This window comes from Sorex araneus, chromosome 1, assembly GCF_027595985.1.
Source record: "Sorex araneus isolate mSorAra2 chromosome 1, mSorAra2.pri, whole genome shotgun sequence".
Lineage (NCBI taxonomy): Eukaryota > Metazoa > Chordata > Mammalia > Eulipotyphla > Soricidae > Sorex > Sorex araneus.
The window spans coordinates 429286961-429303698 of NC_073302.1; the positions used below are offsets into that span (position 1 = coordinate 429286961).

Below are 16738 nucleotides of genomic sequence, written 5' to 3' on the forward strand. Positions count from 1 at the left end.
TGAAGTCAGATTTCCAAACAACTTCAATTATAAAAGCTCTTTATAAAATTATAAAAACTACTTTCGGTATACATCTCCCATCCTGACTGATTCCACCACCATTTTCTCAGTGATCCCTTCTCTATTCCATCTGTCTTCTATGACCTCTCAGTGTCTGTGTTGCAAGCCATAATGCCCGAAAGTAGAGAGAGAGTATGGGGAATATTGTCTGCCATGGAGGCAGGGGGAGGGTGGGAAAGGGGGTTATACCGGGGATATTGATGGTGGGGAATGTGCACTGCTGGAGGGATGGGTGTTTGATCACTGTGATTGTAACCCAAACATGAAAGCTTGTAACTATCTCATGGTGATTCAATAAAATTAAAAATAAAATTATAAAAGCTATCATTAACACCAACCTCCACATCACACACAAACATACACCCTTTACAAAAACTAGTCCATGGGGGCCAGAGCAGTAGCTCAGCAGAAAAGACACTTGCCTTGCATGTAGCTGACCTGGTTTCAACTCCCAAGCACCACATATGGTCCCCTGATCATTGCCAGGAATGATCCCTGAGCACAAAGCCAGAAGCCCTGAGCACCACCGGGTGTGGCCCAAACAAAACAAAACAAAACTAGTCCATAAAATCCTCCTAGGAGGTAAATATTACTCTCCCACATACACACCCACAAAGTACTGGCCTAAAATTCACAAACCTAGGAGGATATCTCAGAAAAGTAATTTAAAATCTTACAAATACACCCACTGAGAGAAGTATGGAAATTTTCTCTTTTGAAAAGGTTTTCATGGGGTCTGAGCCACAGTACAGCGAATAGGGTGCTTGGTTTGCATGCAGCCAACCCAGATTCAATCCCCAAGCACCCCATATGGTCCCATGAGTCTTCCAGGATTGATCCCTGAGCACAGAGCCAGAAGTAAGTCCTGAACACAGCTGGGTGTGGCCCAAAACCCAAAAAGCAAATTAATAAATTTTAAAACTAAAATTTTTTAATTTTTTAAATTTTAAATTTAAATTTTCCTCAAAAGCCAAAACTTCCTCAACCCCTAATTTCCATAATCCTTCAAAAGAGAATATTCTATGTTACTTGTTTGTCTTCAGCCTATATTTTCCCAATTAAAACATTTGCTCCATGAAAGGACTGTCTTATTTATTTTGTTCAATCCTCTATCATCAAAATCTAGTTTGCTATCTGGCACATAGTGCAGAGTCAATAAATGTTTAATGAATCAAAGAATATTTCTTAAAACAATAAAAGTTCCTCTTAATTCACCCACGAAACTATCAGAAGGTTCAAGGTTCACAGAACGCTAATAGATAACTATGACTGTTGACATACATGATGATATTTGTTCTTTCCACTAGAAATACCATATAAGTCATCAGTAACTAAAACAATTACTTACATAGTCACAATAAAAAGTAAAGGAAAACAAGTAAAATGTTAAGGTTTTTATCTAACTCAACATACCCAAGTTATTATTTGATTATGTAACTTTAGCAAAAATTGTTGACAATTATATTTTTCATAACAAGTCTTTGAAATATGCTGTTTATTTCTGCAAAGGTCATCTCAACTGCACCTAAGCATATTTCCAATGCCATAGTTCTATTTGGTCACATTGGGCAGAACAAACACAAGCCAAAATTTAACAACCCTATTATAGTAGGGAACATCTTGTATATTTATTAATTGTCTTTAATCTAGTATTCCAAAACAAGGCCTTGGTACAATTTCATGGTTTCCTATGTTTTATTTTGTTAAGACAGTTTCAATGGATATTACAAGAGGAATAATAACTTTCATTCTGAGAAACAATTTCTATCAAGATAACTAGCTCAACTCTTAGAATTCCATTCCGATGTTTTGATTAAAAATAATAAATGTGGGGCTGGAGCAATAGTACAGCGGGTAGGGTGTTTGCCTTGCACTCGGCCGACCTGGCTTCGATTCCTAGCATCCCATATGGTCCCCTGAGCATCGCCAGGATTAATTCCTGAGTGCAGAGCCAGGAATAACCCCTGTGCATCGCTGGGTGTGACCCCAAAAGTAATAATAACAATAATAATAATAATAATAAATAATGCCCCTTCTTCCTTAGTCTCTTCAATTAAAGTTAAATCTGCCAGATTTTGTGATTTGTATCTGCATTAGTGGGCTGGGTGGGGGGGGTGCAATTTGAAAATAGCAAAGACTGTTAAAATTCTATTTTCACTAAATAAACAGCATTTAGTTCAGGTTGATCAAAATACATTGTGCTAAAAGGCAGTTTCTGTGTATATACATATATGTAATAGGTGCATTTAAATAATTCTTAATCACTGCCTTATTAATATTTTTATATTTCAAAATATAAATAAATCAATGAAACACTTCTTCAATATTAATTTGTGCATTTCAATCTTTACTGTCTTCTTCAAAACCAAAGTATCATGCAAAGAAAATGCTTCCATCACCTTATAAAATCAGGGGATTAATGCCTTGCAAAATAACATTATTCATATTCACCCACTGGAATCATAACAGACAGTTCTTTAACAAAAAATGTAAAGAACCCAATTAAGGTACACAATATTTTAAAGCTTTAGGATTACAAAACTTTTCTTTTTAAAGCAGTAAACACAAAAATAACCACAGAAGCAGCTACTTACTCCCATGTTACTGAGCATTATCCCTGTAGGATTGTAGGCTGGGTTAAAGCTTAGATCAGGAAGGCAAACTTCAGTTAACTTCTCTTTTAACCCTGAAAAAAAAGTGAATTAAAAAATCCCATTGTGAGGGGTGAATATCAACACTGAACTCCCCAAAGTAGATTGTCTAGTTAGGGAATAACTTCTACTTCTCCCTCCTTTTCTCTCTCTTTTCTCCCACCCCCCACCCCTACACCCCTCCATCTTTACCCCCTCACCCCCACCCCACACCTCAGAACAAGTTAGTACAGTTCTTGGAGTTATGGAAGATGTGAGATATCAAAAGATGCTTTACATCTTCCCTTCTATTTTAGGAAAACCTAATAAAATAGCCTTAGTAGACAGTTAATAAAAAATATTCACTTTACTGTAACTTTTTAAAAGATGTAGCTTGAATGGCACCTCTAACTATGTAACTTATCATACGAACTAAGACATTTTTAAATGAAGAGGGGAACTTCTGAAATATCTGTTAATCAGTAAGTTATTTTTAGTATATTGGTTTTATTCTAAAAATAAAGATAATGTACATTCACCACATTAAAACAAAAACTTTAAAAGGTTTTATGTGATATGAATATTTAAAGCTATACTGAGTAGACTAACTCTTAGTAATATACTCATGTACTTTTATCTTTTCTTGATAGATTCTGCCTCTAATGATGTGTCACTTTTTTCCTGCAAAAAAAAAAAAAGGTTGGTGTGGTCTTCTTTTTCATTTCCACAAAGTTTACACAATCATTTTCAAAGTTTCACTTTAGGCAGAGTAATATGAAATCATTGACATCTTTGTCAGACTTTTCTGTGTTTGACATTATCTTTAACAAAAAAAAATGATCTCTTTTCACAGGTTCTCAGAAATTTGGTAAACATTATAAAAAATATTCTCAATTCTACTTTTTCTACCTAAACTAAAAATATTTCATTTTTGTTTGTTGGGGGTGGGGAGGTGCTATGAGTGGTGGACCATATCCATTGGTGCTCAAAGTGTGGGCGCCATATGCAGTGCTCGCATAGAACCAGGATCTGCTGCCTGCAAGGGAGGCAAGTGTATTAACTCCTGTACCGTCTCTCAAGTCTGTCAGTATTAAGTATTTACACAGATACTATCTTTTCACTGAAATTGTTGGTGCTTTTATCAACTCTTATTCTCCAACTCTTATTCTCCAATCCAATCCATGCCCCATGACCCACAGCAACACCACAAAAGCAGTTTCCTTTCCCGCAAAGCACATTTCATCATGTCACTTCCCAGAACTTCATTATCTGTAGAAAGCTTGTTTCCAAATAATAATTTTGTCTCCACAAGACAAAAACTCCATGAGTGCAAGGATCACTCCTGCTTGTCTCATGCCTTGATCACTATTCCTTATCCAGCACCTCACTTAGTCCTGGCACCCCTTAAACATCTTCAATAAATATTTGATGAATAAATGAATGAAAAACTGAGAAGGAGATGGTCAGAGGACAAAGGACAATCTAGTTATTGTTATTCTGTTGTCTGTGATGAAAACATCCCACAATCCCAAATCCAACTACATCATCCGTGTTCCCTCTCTGTATAAGGATGGTCCTCATTCACAACATAAAAACTAGTCTGTACTTTTTCCAAACAAGAGAGAGTCTCTTCACCCCACATTCCCACAAGTAATTTCTTGAATCCAATTTTCCAGAAATACTAAAAAAAGCTGACTATATCTGCTCCCACCAACCATCACTCTCATTTGAACATATTCCAATCCAATTTTGTACCCCATTGCTTCTGACATTGCTCGTTTAATGAAGCCACCATCAACATCCAAGTTGCGCTTTATTATCCATGTACTATGTCAGGAAAAGTACTACCTCAAAGAAAGAGTTCACCACCACCACCACCACCACCACCACCACCATCTACAAGGCACCCACTGCTATCCCACAGAGCAGGTAAATGAATTCCCTCCAAGCCACTTGGAAAAAGGCAGCAGTGATAATCGTCACCTAGACCTAATCTAAATGTCTTCATTATACTGGACCTATCAAGAAATATCTAACAGCACTGATCACTCCTCTCTTGAAATATTATCTTGCCTTGGTTTCATGGACCCCACGTTCATGGCTCTCTTCAATTCTTGTCATTATCACAAACCAGAGTGGCCCGGGGCCCTCGGTTCTAAACTCTACTCCCTCTCCTTCATCATCTCATTCAAATACAACAAAGATCTCAGCACTTTTAAATACAACACACCACTGACAAGAACCTAAATAAACCTCTTACCAAAATTTAAGGCTCATATTTTCAGTTTCTTATCTAACTGATCTAACATCTCTCTTTGAACATTTAATTCACATTTAACACCATCCCATGCCAATCTCCTAATGTTCCTCCACCCCAAGAGTAATTCCCTAACAGGATTTCCTATTTAAACCCTGTAAGTTATCCCAGGCTTCTTTCTTTTCCGCATACCTTCTATCCAATCCATCAGCCCATCCTATTGATTCTATCTTTAAGAGGTGTCTAAATTTGAACTGCTGCTCTCTCCTTCCACAACCACTGCTGTCATATGCAGCTCCATCACCTCCTTTTGGGCTACAGCCTCCCAGCTGCTTCTTTCTTTTCCTCCATGCACACTATTTTCCATACAACAGGCGAGAGTCATAGCAAACAAAATCAAATCAATGCCCTATTTCTGCTCAGAACACCCCAATAAGTTTTCTTCTCATTTAAAGTTGTTATAATGGCCTACGTGGTCCTTAAGCGGTCCAAGGAAATGCTCAATGGAGCTGCTACTTCTCTTTCCCGTACTTGTCCACATTGTCTCTCTGCCCTCTTGTCTAGGGTGTTCCTAAAGGATGTGAATAACTCACTCCAAGGCTCATACTTCCTATTTCCTCTCTATATTCATCTGCATGGTACTTCCTCCCACACACACTCCAAAGGAGGCCTCTATACTCAGGAATAAACCCCTCTGGGAAGGCTTTGTGGGGCCCCCTATTTCATGTAGCCCACCTTCCATCATCACTGTTATACTTTTTATCCTACTTAACTTTGGTTTACTTTACTTGTTCATATTCGTTTCTATCATTCTCCTTAGGTATCTTCTTTCTTCCTTTTCTCTTTCTTTGGTAGATTTTAAGCTTCGCAGAGAACAGGTTTTAATTTTGTTCAATGCTCTCCCATCACAAGAAACTGCCTCGCCCCAAGTATCACCTTGATCTATATTTATTGAATAAGCAACGGCTGAAAGTAACATCGTGGATAGGCAATTAACTCCTCACATCACATTCTGAAAGCGCATGAAATATGTTGTCCTAACCAACTTATGACTCAGTAACTTAGAACATAAAGACTTAAGGCATGTTATCACTCAGAATCTTTGTTTTTCACTATAATTTTATTTTTCTGGGGCTGGAGCAATAACAGGGCGGGTAGGGCATTTGCCTTGCACATGGCCAATCCAGGTTCGATTCCCAGCATCCCATATGGTCCCCTGAGCACCGCCAGGAGTAACCCCTGTGCATCGCCGGGTGTGACCCAAAACGAAAAAAAATTAAAATTAAAATTTTATTTTTCTCTATTAAATGTGGGCTGGAGCGACAGCACAGTGGTAGGGCATTTGCCTTTCATGCAGTCGACCAGTGTTCGATTCCTCCGCCCCTCTAGGAGAGCCAAGCAAGCTACCGAGAGTATTGCGCCCACACGGCAGAGCCTGGCAAGCTACCCATGGCATACTGGATGTGCTAAAAACAGTAACAAATAAGTCTCACAATTGAGAGACGTTACTGGTGCCCGCTCAAAGAAATCGATGAGCAACGAGATGACAGTGAAATAAATGTATTTTAAAATATGGCATTTGGGTGTCAATTAGCAATATCAGACACCCTCAAATTGTATCATAGCTGCCAATCCATTTCCTCCTTTGCAAGGTATATGATTATTTATTAATGCTTTGCCTGTAAATGTTGTTTTGACTCAGAGTTCCTGGATCTTACTAATATACTAACTGCTGCAGTATCTGTAATGATAATTTGCAGCCATGCAGATACTTATAGTGCAGGGTAAAGACACTGACTAAGCTGAGTTGTGCTTGCTTTTCACAAGGTTCTTTAAATTTCTTGGGTTTATCTATAATTACTCTTTCCCGAAGGCTTCTGAGTCTACAGCCAAATGTTTCCCGTGTCTTTTTTGTGAGTATGCCTGTGTTCCAAGAGTTCATGGCTCTCGCAGACTGTTACCAGCATGCACATACTTCCATTTCTAACCTTTGGACTCTGAGTCTCCGCTCAGTTTTTAGTAGACTTGCTACAAAGAATATTTTATCAAAGGAATGTCGCAGATAAAACTGGAGCATGTTTTCAAAAGTCTACTCCTGCACACTCTTCAAACCATATCTCATTTCATCAAGAATTCAAAACTATGTTCAGTGTTTCCAAATTTATCATCAACCAAATACTTTAACAGAAGTGTTGACATAAGATGGCACTGTTTAAATAATGATAGATCCCAACATGCTTAAGAATATGTATCTCTATGACTTAGTATAGAAGTCTGTAAGTGTGCATGAAAATCCTATGAACAGCCTCTCAGTAGCATGACAAGATGAAGAACATTTACTAAGGACCTGCTATATGTGCCACATTTTATATAACTATAACAGGTGGATAAAATGTAACTTTTTATCTACAGACTCCTTATAGCAGCCTTGTGTATTAGGCACACATCAGCAGTCTTCTAAGCCCCCAAGAAGCCCCCTTCCTAACTCACTTCTCAAGAGCTGGCTTGGTATGACTAAATTCATCAAGACTCAAAATTATTAATCACTTTTTACTAGGATGAGCAGCAAACAACTTATGTTAGAACAATCATATTTGGTAAATATGTAAATATCAATCCTAAAATGTTGGGACTGTTTTTAAAGTTTCATTTAGCACAATCTAGCAGGCCTGAGCTATGCAAACAGTCTTCAAAGAGCTGTGCTGGGACAGCTGTCCTCAAGTTTCTCAACTCAGGATCTTCACGGGAAAAACTGAGAGTTCGTTATATTTATACAAGATTGCAGGCAGAAGTTGTTTCTTCCACGATACCTAAACTGTGAAGCCATAAACTGCCTTCTCAAAGGATAACATACTAATGAACTTGAAAAAAAATAAAGATGGCATTGTTCTCTTCACTCAGAAACAACCCCCTGGCAGTTTGAAACTGTGGGTCCAGTTCTTTATATTCTTTCCTTGCTTGCTTCCAAACTTAAAAGCTTCACATAATTTACAAAAAAACACTATGTTCACTGCAGGCACTTGCCAGAATTTTAAAAGGAATAGGACAAAATCAGCTCCTATGCAAAAACCACATAGATCTTAGTATTTGGAGACAACATCAAATGGTCACATAGACCATCATGAATGTCTGAGCTCCGTCTCCAGGCCTGCTTTCACATCAGCACAAGTGCGGGTTTCTGAGGAGGGTTCAATCCCCCCTCAACTCCTCCACATCTCCTGCCACTGGGTCTGCACTCTGCGCAGAGAACCCAGTGCCCACGAACTGCATCCTGGCTTTTACATAACTGTGCTGGAAAATATTTTTCACCAAGGTTCTTTAAACAAAGATTCACGTGATAAATTTCTGCTTGAGTTTTGGTTCCAGGAAATGTTTGGTTTCTGCAGATGTTTCTATGCTTCCGGTTGTCAGAACTATATTAATTCTGTTTTTTTTCTCTCACTTAAGCAACTAAAAAACATAAAGTCAATTCTAGGCCCAAATACTGATATATGAATGGGAATAGTTAGTCCTTCAAGTTCTTTTAACTGAGGCTGATTTTATTTCTTTTTAAACTGCTTTACCTTTGGCCTAAAACATCTAAGCTGCTTTAAGTGTCTCAGAAGCAAAAAGACTTATGAAATGTAAAAAGTAAAATGCATATAAATGTTGGTTGGTCTACATATTCCAGAGTAAGATGGGAAAAAAGGTTAAGTCCAATAATGCTTTAACACTGAGAAGATTCAAGTACCCAGAATTAAATTCTGTGTTCAAGAAGACAAGATTCCACCAACAAATTAAATACCATTCTTTGTTTATAAACCTTTCTTCAAGCTGGTTCCTCAGATTGAGTATCAAATATGTTCTTGGTTGAATTTTCTTAGCAATACTAAAAAGCCTGGTTATTAATTATGACAGTATTAGAGTCTTTCAAACATTTGGGAAACTAACGATGTTTATCAAAGAGCATTCAACTGGGCTGATGGGTGTGCACCCCAGGACCCCACTTGCTTTCAGTCTCCTTGCTCCTTGGCAATATGCAGCAGTAAGTGGCTCCTTCTCAGTGCCCCTAATTGACTAGAGCAGAAACTACCGACCCAATGGTTGACATTAGGCATCTATTACCAGAGTTCTGCTAAACTCAGCAAATTATTTGGACAGTAAAACAAAAAGGGAAAGACCATCTCCTACATATAATGCAACTAGCCACATTGGGAGACTAAATCCCACGAGAAATAGAATTTTTCATGATATACGAGTCTGAAAAATATTATTCTAGTAGATTATAATATAAATAATATACTAGGGCCTTCATTAATTCCCCTGATAGATTGATTCATTTTTTTCTAGCAGTTTCTCTGGGTCTTTATATTACATTTAGAACAAAAATACCAAGTTGTCTGACCACCTAGATAAATGAAGTATAAAAATCTATTTCTGTGATGATTACAATAGTCTGCACTGATAATATTCAGTATGCTCTGCAGTGGCCAAGAGCAGCCATTGAGCATTAAAAAGAAGCTAGATAATCCAGGTATCTAAGTTTCTGATTGATATCTAATTGGATTTAACAAGTCATATCTGAAAAGCCAGCGTCAAGTCACAGAGTTCGAAAACATTTTTAAACATTTTTCTAGGAACACAACCAATTTGGGTTTCAAAAGCAAATACGCAATCCAACAAAGTACAAAAGTTAAGTGGGAACCAGAGGAGTTCGGCAGGCTGAGAACACGCTTTGCACGAAGGAGGCATGATCCCCAGCACTGCACAGTCCTCTGAGCACAGAGCCAAGGGTAGCCCCTGAGCACCACCAGGCGCAGAACAAACAAAATTCAAGTGGTCTACGCTTATTTTAATCCATTCAAATTTATAACATTCATTTAGAGTCAATAAGAATGAGGTTTCCAATATAGAAAAATCAGAATACAGGAGGCTGTGAGTTACAAACTTAGACCAGTCCTGGAAACACTGTATTCCTGTTTGGTGTGGATGCACTGAGCAACGGCCATGTGGGACTTCCAATTACATGTTCGGAGCTGCCCAATTAGCCCAAGCTACCCCATGGCGACAGCTGCTCAGAAAGCAGTGAAGGAAACAGCATGCCAGCAGGGCACTTACAGGTGCTCTCTTCGTGTACAGAGTCCTCCAGGGAGCCCCGCAGGACCCAAGATTCAGGAGCAATTTGCTCTGGCATTTGGATCACAGTTCAGATGCAAAGAAATGGAGCACCCCAGCGTGAGTGCAGAGGCACTTGGACCCTGAGCCCTGTGTGACAGTGAGAACGGGTCTCTCCCAAGGGGTGATGCCCGAAGGGGTCCCAGGCAGCTTCATGTCCATTTCTGAAAAGTGGGCCTAAGAAATGCAAAGCTCTAGCCTCTAACCAAGATGTTTGAATTCAAGTTGTAGTTGCTCTCAGTCCAAACACAAAACCAAATAAAGGTCACTTTTACCGTAAGCAATGTTGCCTAGTAACATGGTTGACTTTCCACTATTATCAGGATTCAGAGGAACTGAGTGGAAAGTTCATCCAAGGTCATATTTGTCCTTAGAGAATGAGAAATCATTTTGTTAATTCTTTACCCAGATTTATGATTAAAAAATAATTCTCGCATCTCGAGAACAGAAAAATACCTCCTAATTTCCTCGTTAAGTATGCAAAAATTACCATAACATTAAGTAACAGAAGTAGCTCTTTTTAAGGGCCAGAAGAATTAGTCCAGCATGACTATTACCGTCATTTCTACTCAAATAGCATATAGATCCTAATCAAAGTAGTAAAATAAATACGCCTGAGATGTAAATTTTTAATGAGGTAACAAAGGTATTTTTATGTCTAAGTGATTGTTTAATAGAGAATTATGAAGAAAAAGTATCAAGTATAAGTAAAAAGTTAAGTTCAGGGGCCACAATGCCACTCAAATGATAGAGCATGTGCGTCACCTGTGTGAGGCTACAGTTGGATGCCCGGCACCACACAAAGTAAATAAATTTCCTACATTCTAAGTACAGATTTTTTTAAAAAATAAAAACCAAGACATGAACTTGGAAAAGATATTAATAACCAACAAAGTATTAATTTACAGAATACGTGAAGAACTAAAAATAAACATGTAAACACAAGCAACTGCATTGGAAAATTTTTAAATCGTAGCTAATTAGTAGGAAAGACAATCTGAGTGGAAAACAGCCCTACAAGGTCCGAAGTCAGTACAATGGAATGTAATGCTAGGCTCAGATACAATTTCATGCCAGACTGGCAAAATACCATACAGTAATGAAAGAACCTACTTTGAGAGAGCGATCTGACAATGTCTGGTAATTGGGAAGATACAATATGTACAACAAAACAACTCCACTCCTGAATTCCCACCAGGGCAACTGGCACATGTATCGAAAGAGGCACATAGAACAATGTTTGTTAGCATTGCTCGTATTAGCAGACTGTTGGAGTAACTTACAAGGGCATCAACACAAGCACAGATCAATATACAGTTTATACAGTTTATAGAAATTATAATGCATATATGAAAGAATCAAAGCAGCCACAAATGTTAACAGGATCCATTTTTAAAAAAAAATTATAACTTCTGCACAGCAAAAGAAATGACCAAGAATGAAAAAGAAACCAAGAGTGAGAAGCATTCTCAATTATGTAGCTGATAAGGAATAATATTAAAACATCTAAGGAATTTCTACAGACCAGCAAGAAATAAAGTAACCCCCCCTTTTTTTTTTAATTTTTTTTTTTTTTACTTTTTGGGTCACACCTGGCGATGCACAGGGGTTACTCCTGGCTCTGCACTCAGGAATCACCCCTGGCGGTGCTCAGGGGACCATATGGGATGCTGGGATTCGAACCCGGGTCTGCCGCGTGCAAGGCAAACGCCCTACCCGCTGTGCTATCGCTCCAGCCCCAACCCCCCCTTTTTTTAACAATTCTCTAGTACCTTGTATAAACCTCCTCCTTCAAAGGAAAAAAATGGCCAATATCTTATGATAAGATGTATCACTAACAGTGAGGCAAATTTACATGAAAGTTGTATGAGAGGATTCCCTCTGCTCCTGTTAGGATGTAAGTGATCAAAAACACAGAAAGAGGGATTGATAGGTCAGTGGAGAAGCAGAATCTTTGTGCAGAGTAGAATGGAATGCAAAACAGTGCAACAGATAGAAAAGATTATGGCAATTCCTCCAAAAAATTAAGAGATCCAGTAGTTCTATACCTCTGCATATTTATTCAAAAGAATTAAAATTTAGGGGCCAAAAAGATGGCTCAAAGAGTGGGAGAACATGCCCAAAGTTCAATCCCCCACAATGCAGGGACCCCTTTGCCCTATCAGTTACAGTCCAGGTGGCCCCTCAGCTCAGCCAGATGGCCCTGGAATACCCCTTACAAATTTAAAAAAACATAAACAACCATAGCACTGTAGCACTGTTGTCCCGTCCTGTTGTTCATCAATTTGCTCAAGCAAGCACCAGTAACGTCTCCATTGTGAGACTTGTTGTTACTGTTTTTGGCACATCGAATACGCCAGGCTCTGCCGTGAGGGCGAGATACTCTCTGTAGCTTGCTGGGCTCTCCGAGAGGGACGGAGGACTCAAACCCAGATGGCCTCCTGCAAGGCAAACGCCCTACCCGCTGTACTATCACTCCAGTCAAAACAACCATAAACAAAGTAATAATACCCATTTTGCAGGCTGACAATAAAAATTAAGAAATCTGAATTTATAAAGCAACTGATACATTTGTAACCTTTTTCTTAGTTTGATTATATGTCATGTATTTGTGCTGTAAACTTGCTTAAAATCATGATATAAAGGAAATGATTAAAAATAAATCCAAGAAACATCCTGGAACAAATCCCACGAAACTGATAAAAGCAAACTTCAAAGTGTAACAATCAGCAGGAACAGATGTCAACACTGACGTATGGGGTAAGGTGTCAAGACAGAGAGTTCCATGACTAACTTTCACAGGAAAGCCCCAGAGGGGACACAACTGGGTTAGAAGGTTAGAAAAGTTTTCGCCTTCTTTTGATGGGGGGGGCATAGAAATAGCCCTGGGGAATACAATAGAGAAACAGGTTAGAATCTGAGTATTTTGCTGACATGAAACAATTTCTTCCAGATGATTCTGAGACACTTTGCCACCAGTTTCACCAAACCACTTATCCCAGTTGAAATTGCTAAGCTTACTCTTTTAGTCCAATATTCATATCCAACAATTTAAAAAGCATCTAATGTGTCACTGTCAGGATGTATTTTTTTTCTTTTTGGGGGGAGGGGGTCACACCCAGCAATGCACAGGGGACCATATGGGATGCTGGGAATCGAACCCGGGTCAGTCACATGCAAGGTAAACGCCCTACCTGCTGTACTATCGCTCCAGCCCCGAGGATGTATTTTTAATTCCCCTAATACGGTAAAGAGCTTTCTGAACAAATTTTCTTAGGACCAAAGTTAAAGGACAAGACTTAAAAACGTAGAAGATGACAGAATAGAAAGCAATAGGTTTCTCTCCCCTAAAATTTAAGTTTACATTTCAAAGGATGGTGAAACCAGGACCATGGAGATATCATCCCTGAGATATCATCCCTGATTAAACACTGTAGTCCTCTTAGATTATTTTTCTAGTATTTGTCCCTGCTCTAGAAACCTGTGTTACTTTTTGGGATAATATAAACAGATAATTCAAAACTCATTGCCAGGTCCTGTTCTAGTTCCTAAGGACTCAGCAATGAACAAGAAAACATTGTTGCTCTTAGCAGTTTGCAGTCCACTGTGCGAATTGCAAGTTATTATGACATAGTACAGCAAGTTCACGACAGGTGATGGACAAGGGTCAATAATGAGAGAAATCTAAATTGAGGCTGGGAGGAGGAGGAGCCAGCTAAATGCCGCTTCATGATCCTCCCGGCCCAAGGAGGACTGGCCCAGTCAAGACAACAAGAGCGCCAGCTCCACTTGTCTTCCCACCCCCAGCACTCACTCTGGCAGCTGTGGCCTGGGCTAGCTCCCCAGGCACCTGGAGCTTCTCCCCCCGAGGGGCATAACTTCCCATGTAACAGGAAGGGAACCCTCCAGCAGATCTCTTGAAGTCCCATGGGCCAGACCTAGGTCACAGGCTCTTGCTCAAGCAATTCCCTTGCAGGAATGGCAGTTCCAAGATAGTACGGCAGCGGGCTGAGGCCAGATACCACATTCCCCAAAGCTTATGGGCATGGAGAACGTTCTTGGCTGTTAACTGCGGGAATGTTAGGAGACAAAAGTGAAGGGTTGCGGGAAAATGAACCAGAAGGCGTGTTACATAATTAAGGTACTGTTTCCCTTTAATCAGAATACTGAGCTTGGTAAGTATTCTCATTCACAACAGAAAGAGATATAAAAAGCTACCGTGTTCATAACCAATAACAGAGAAGAACAGAAAAGAAAATAGAGCAAGAACCTTGTTCATGGAATAAATGGGGGAAATCTGGTTTTTAACAACCGAAGGAAGTTCTGAAAAAAAGATAACTATGAATTACAGAGAGGTTGATTTGTGTTTTAAAATACAACAGTAAATATTTGGGGGAGAAAAGGCACTCATATTTTGCTGTGAGACTATGCTGGCAATATGAAGGATATATATGTACAAAAATAAAGCTCATGGGTCAGAACTCTTGTCTGTCTTGTTTATAAAGAACCCACACATAGCTATTAAGTGAATCAATGTACAAGCAGGCTTGAACTTGAAAGAATCTGATTGGAAACTAACAAAGGTTTCTAGTCATAAGGGACACGTGAACAAAACTATCTCTGACGATAATTCTTGTTTCCAAGAAATAGGATAGAATGAAGGGAAATGAAACAAAAAGTGTGGTGTATTCGAAAGCTAATGAAGCCATCCCAGTGGAGAGTAATTCAGGCTCTCAGCCAGGGGTTCAAGCACCAAATGGAGGTTGCAGGGAAGTATACATGCTTTGCTTGTTTTATTTACGATGTCACAAGCAAGGAAAGAGATGGTGCTGCCTTTTTTAGCTTTGTTTATTACTGCATGATGAGAAGACAAATAATTTGCAATGTAATTTATTGGATTGTGAATTTTTAATTTTTATTGCAGTTCAACTGGGCTTCTGGCTCTAGCTTTCTTTTTCCATTCTCAGCCTGAATGACGCATGACTAATGCAGAGTCCATCAGAATCGTGGTCTCTGTGGCCTCCTAGTGCCAACTCTCTAGAATGACAGCTTCTCAGCAAATTCGCCACGCGGGGTAGATTCCCACTGCCTTCAAGTTTTTCTCCTACGTGTATACACAGGTGAAGTAATAACGAAAGCCTTTCTGCCAGATGACCTCAGGCCCTATTCACAACCATGGCAAATCTAAGATTGCAGTGAAGAAAACAGCTTACAGTCTGCATATCCTTCCTTCCAGTGTCCGCAACATTATCATTTCCTACAACAATCTGTGACAAATTACCATCAAGTTTTCTCTTCTGCTTTGCTTTTGTTTCAAACAATATTTGAAATATTAATTGCTCACATCCCAGATGCTTTTCAGTCTTTTCTCACACCTGGCAACCCTATTCAGCGACTTCTCCTCTCCCCATCTATTCATCACAAAAGATAGTGGTTACAGCTCCCTGTCCAACAGACTTCAGAAAGTCTCTCCGTCAAGAGCTTCCTCTGGTCCAAAGGGACTGAGGGCATTTCTTACTGATTATATGAAGAATGCTTCCACAGTCACAGTAAAATAAATACTAAATGTTATGACAATTAAGTATAATTGCAATGAGAAAGGTGAGGCAGGCAACACACATAGGGAGAGGAAGACTAAGAAAGAGAACTCTCCTGTCCTGGAAGTCAACAATGATGCCCCAAACTGAAACTTTAAAATGGGAAACAGCAACATGCTATTTAGAGATCTGGAGGTAAATAATCATAGTCAGGTCTCAGAACTGAATTCCCAGGAGCAAGAACTAGGGCAAAGATGAGAGTGAGGAGATTGCTAGGTTTTATAATGAACTTGTACAACTCCGGATCTTTTAATTTTGTGCATATATGACTCAGATTTAAATTAAATTAGAAAGTGGCCAGGAAAAAATTAGAACCTGGAGTTTCTGATTATATGATAGTTTTTTTTATGTTTTACTCTAACAAAATACCGATACGGTTTCAAAACAATTTTTTTCAATTTGTTGTGGCTATTGTATTTTTATTTCAAGGAGGCAAATTTTAAAAAACTATCAGGGCAAGAGAAATAGTAAAGATTACCTTGCATGTTGCTGACCCAATATTCAGTGTCCCATATGATCCCCCACCCACACCAGGAGTGATCCCTTAGTACAGAGCCTGGAGTAATCCCTGTGCACAGCTCTGAGTGTGGCCCCCTAACAAATTTTTAAAAAAACACTATCAAATGCTCACAGGTAAACTGGAGACCTATGAATTTAAGCTGAATGTTACGAAGAGTCATTCTATGTTAAACAAACAGGTAAATAACCCAGAGGCAATGAGAAAAGTATCGGAACACTTGGTTGTCCTCCAAGATTTTAGAACAGTCCTTTGGTGCTTGGAAATATTTAATAATTTAGTACATGTGAAGTTCAGAACACTGGCTGCCTAGTCTTGAAATCCATGCTCAGTCTGTGTAAGCTATGTTTCTGAAATGTTTCTTTACATGAACAAAAATTCTTTGCACACTTTGTTCCAAATGAAATTGAGGAGATGGATAATCAAGACTCACTATAGGTGCATGACAGATACATAATAAAATCTATTAGAAAATTCCTTTTTAAAAAATTATTTGTATTTTATTTACTAGGAAAATCCCCCT

At 38.9% G+C, this 16738-nt stretch overlaps 1 long non-coding RNA gene across 1 annotated transcript in view; it reads right to left on the reverse strand.

Annotated features, from left to right (window-relative positions):
* LOC129406591 (uncharacterized) overlaps positions 1-16738 on the reverse strand; it is a 71857-nt gene that overhangs the window by 24732 nt on the left and 30387 nt on the right. The window contains exon 3 of the long non-coding RNA XR_008631092.1: positions 2655-2746. This is a non-coding gene — a long non-coding RNA (uncharacterized LOC129406591). The remainder of the gene's footprint in view (positions 1-2654; positions 2747-16738) is intronic.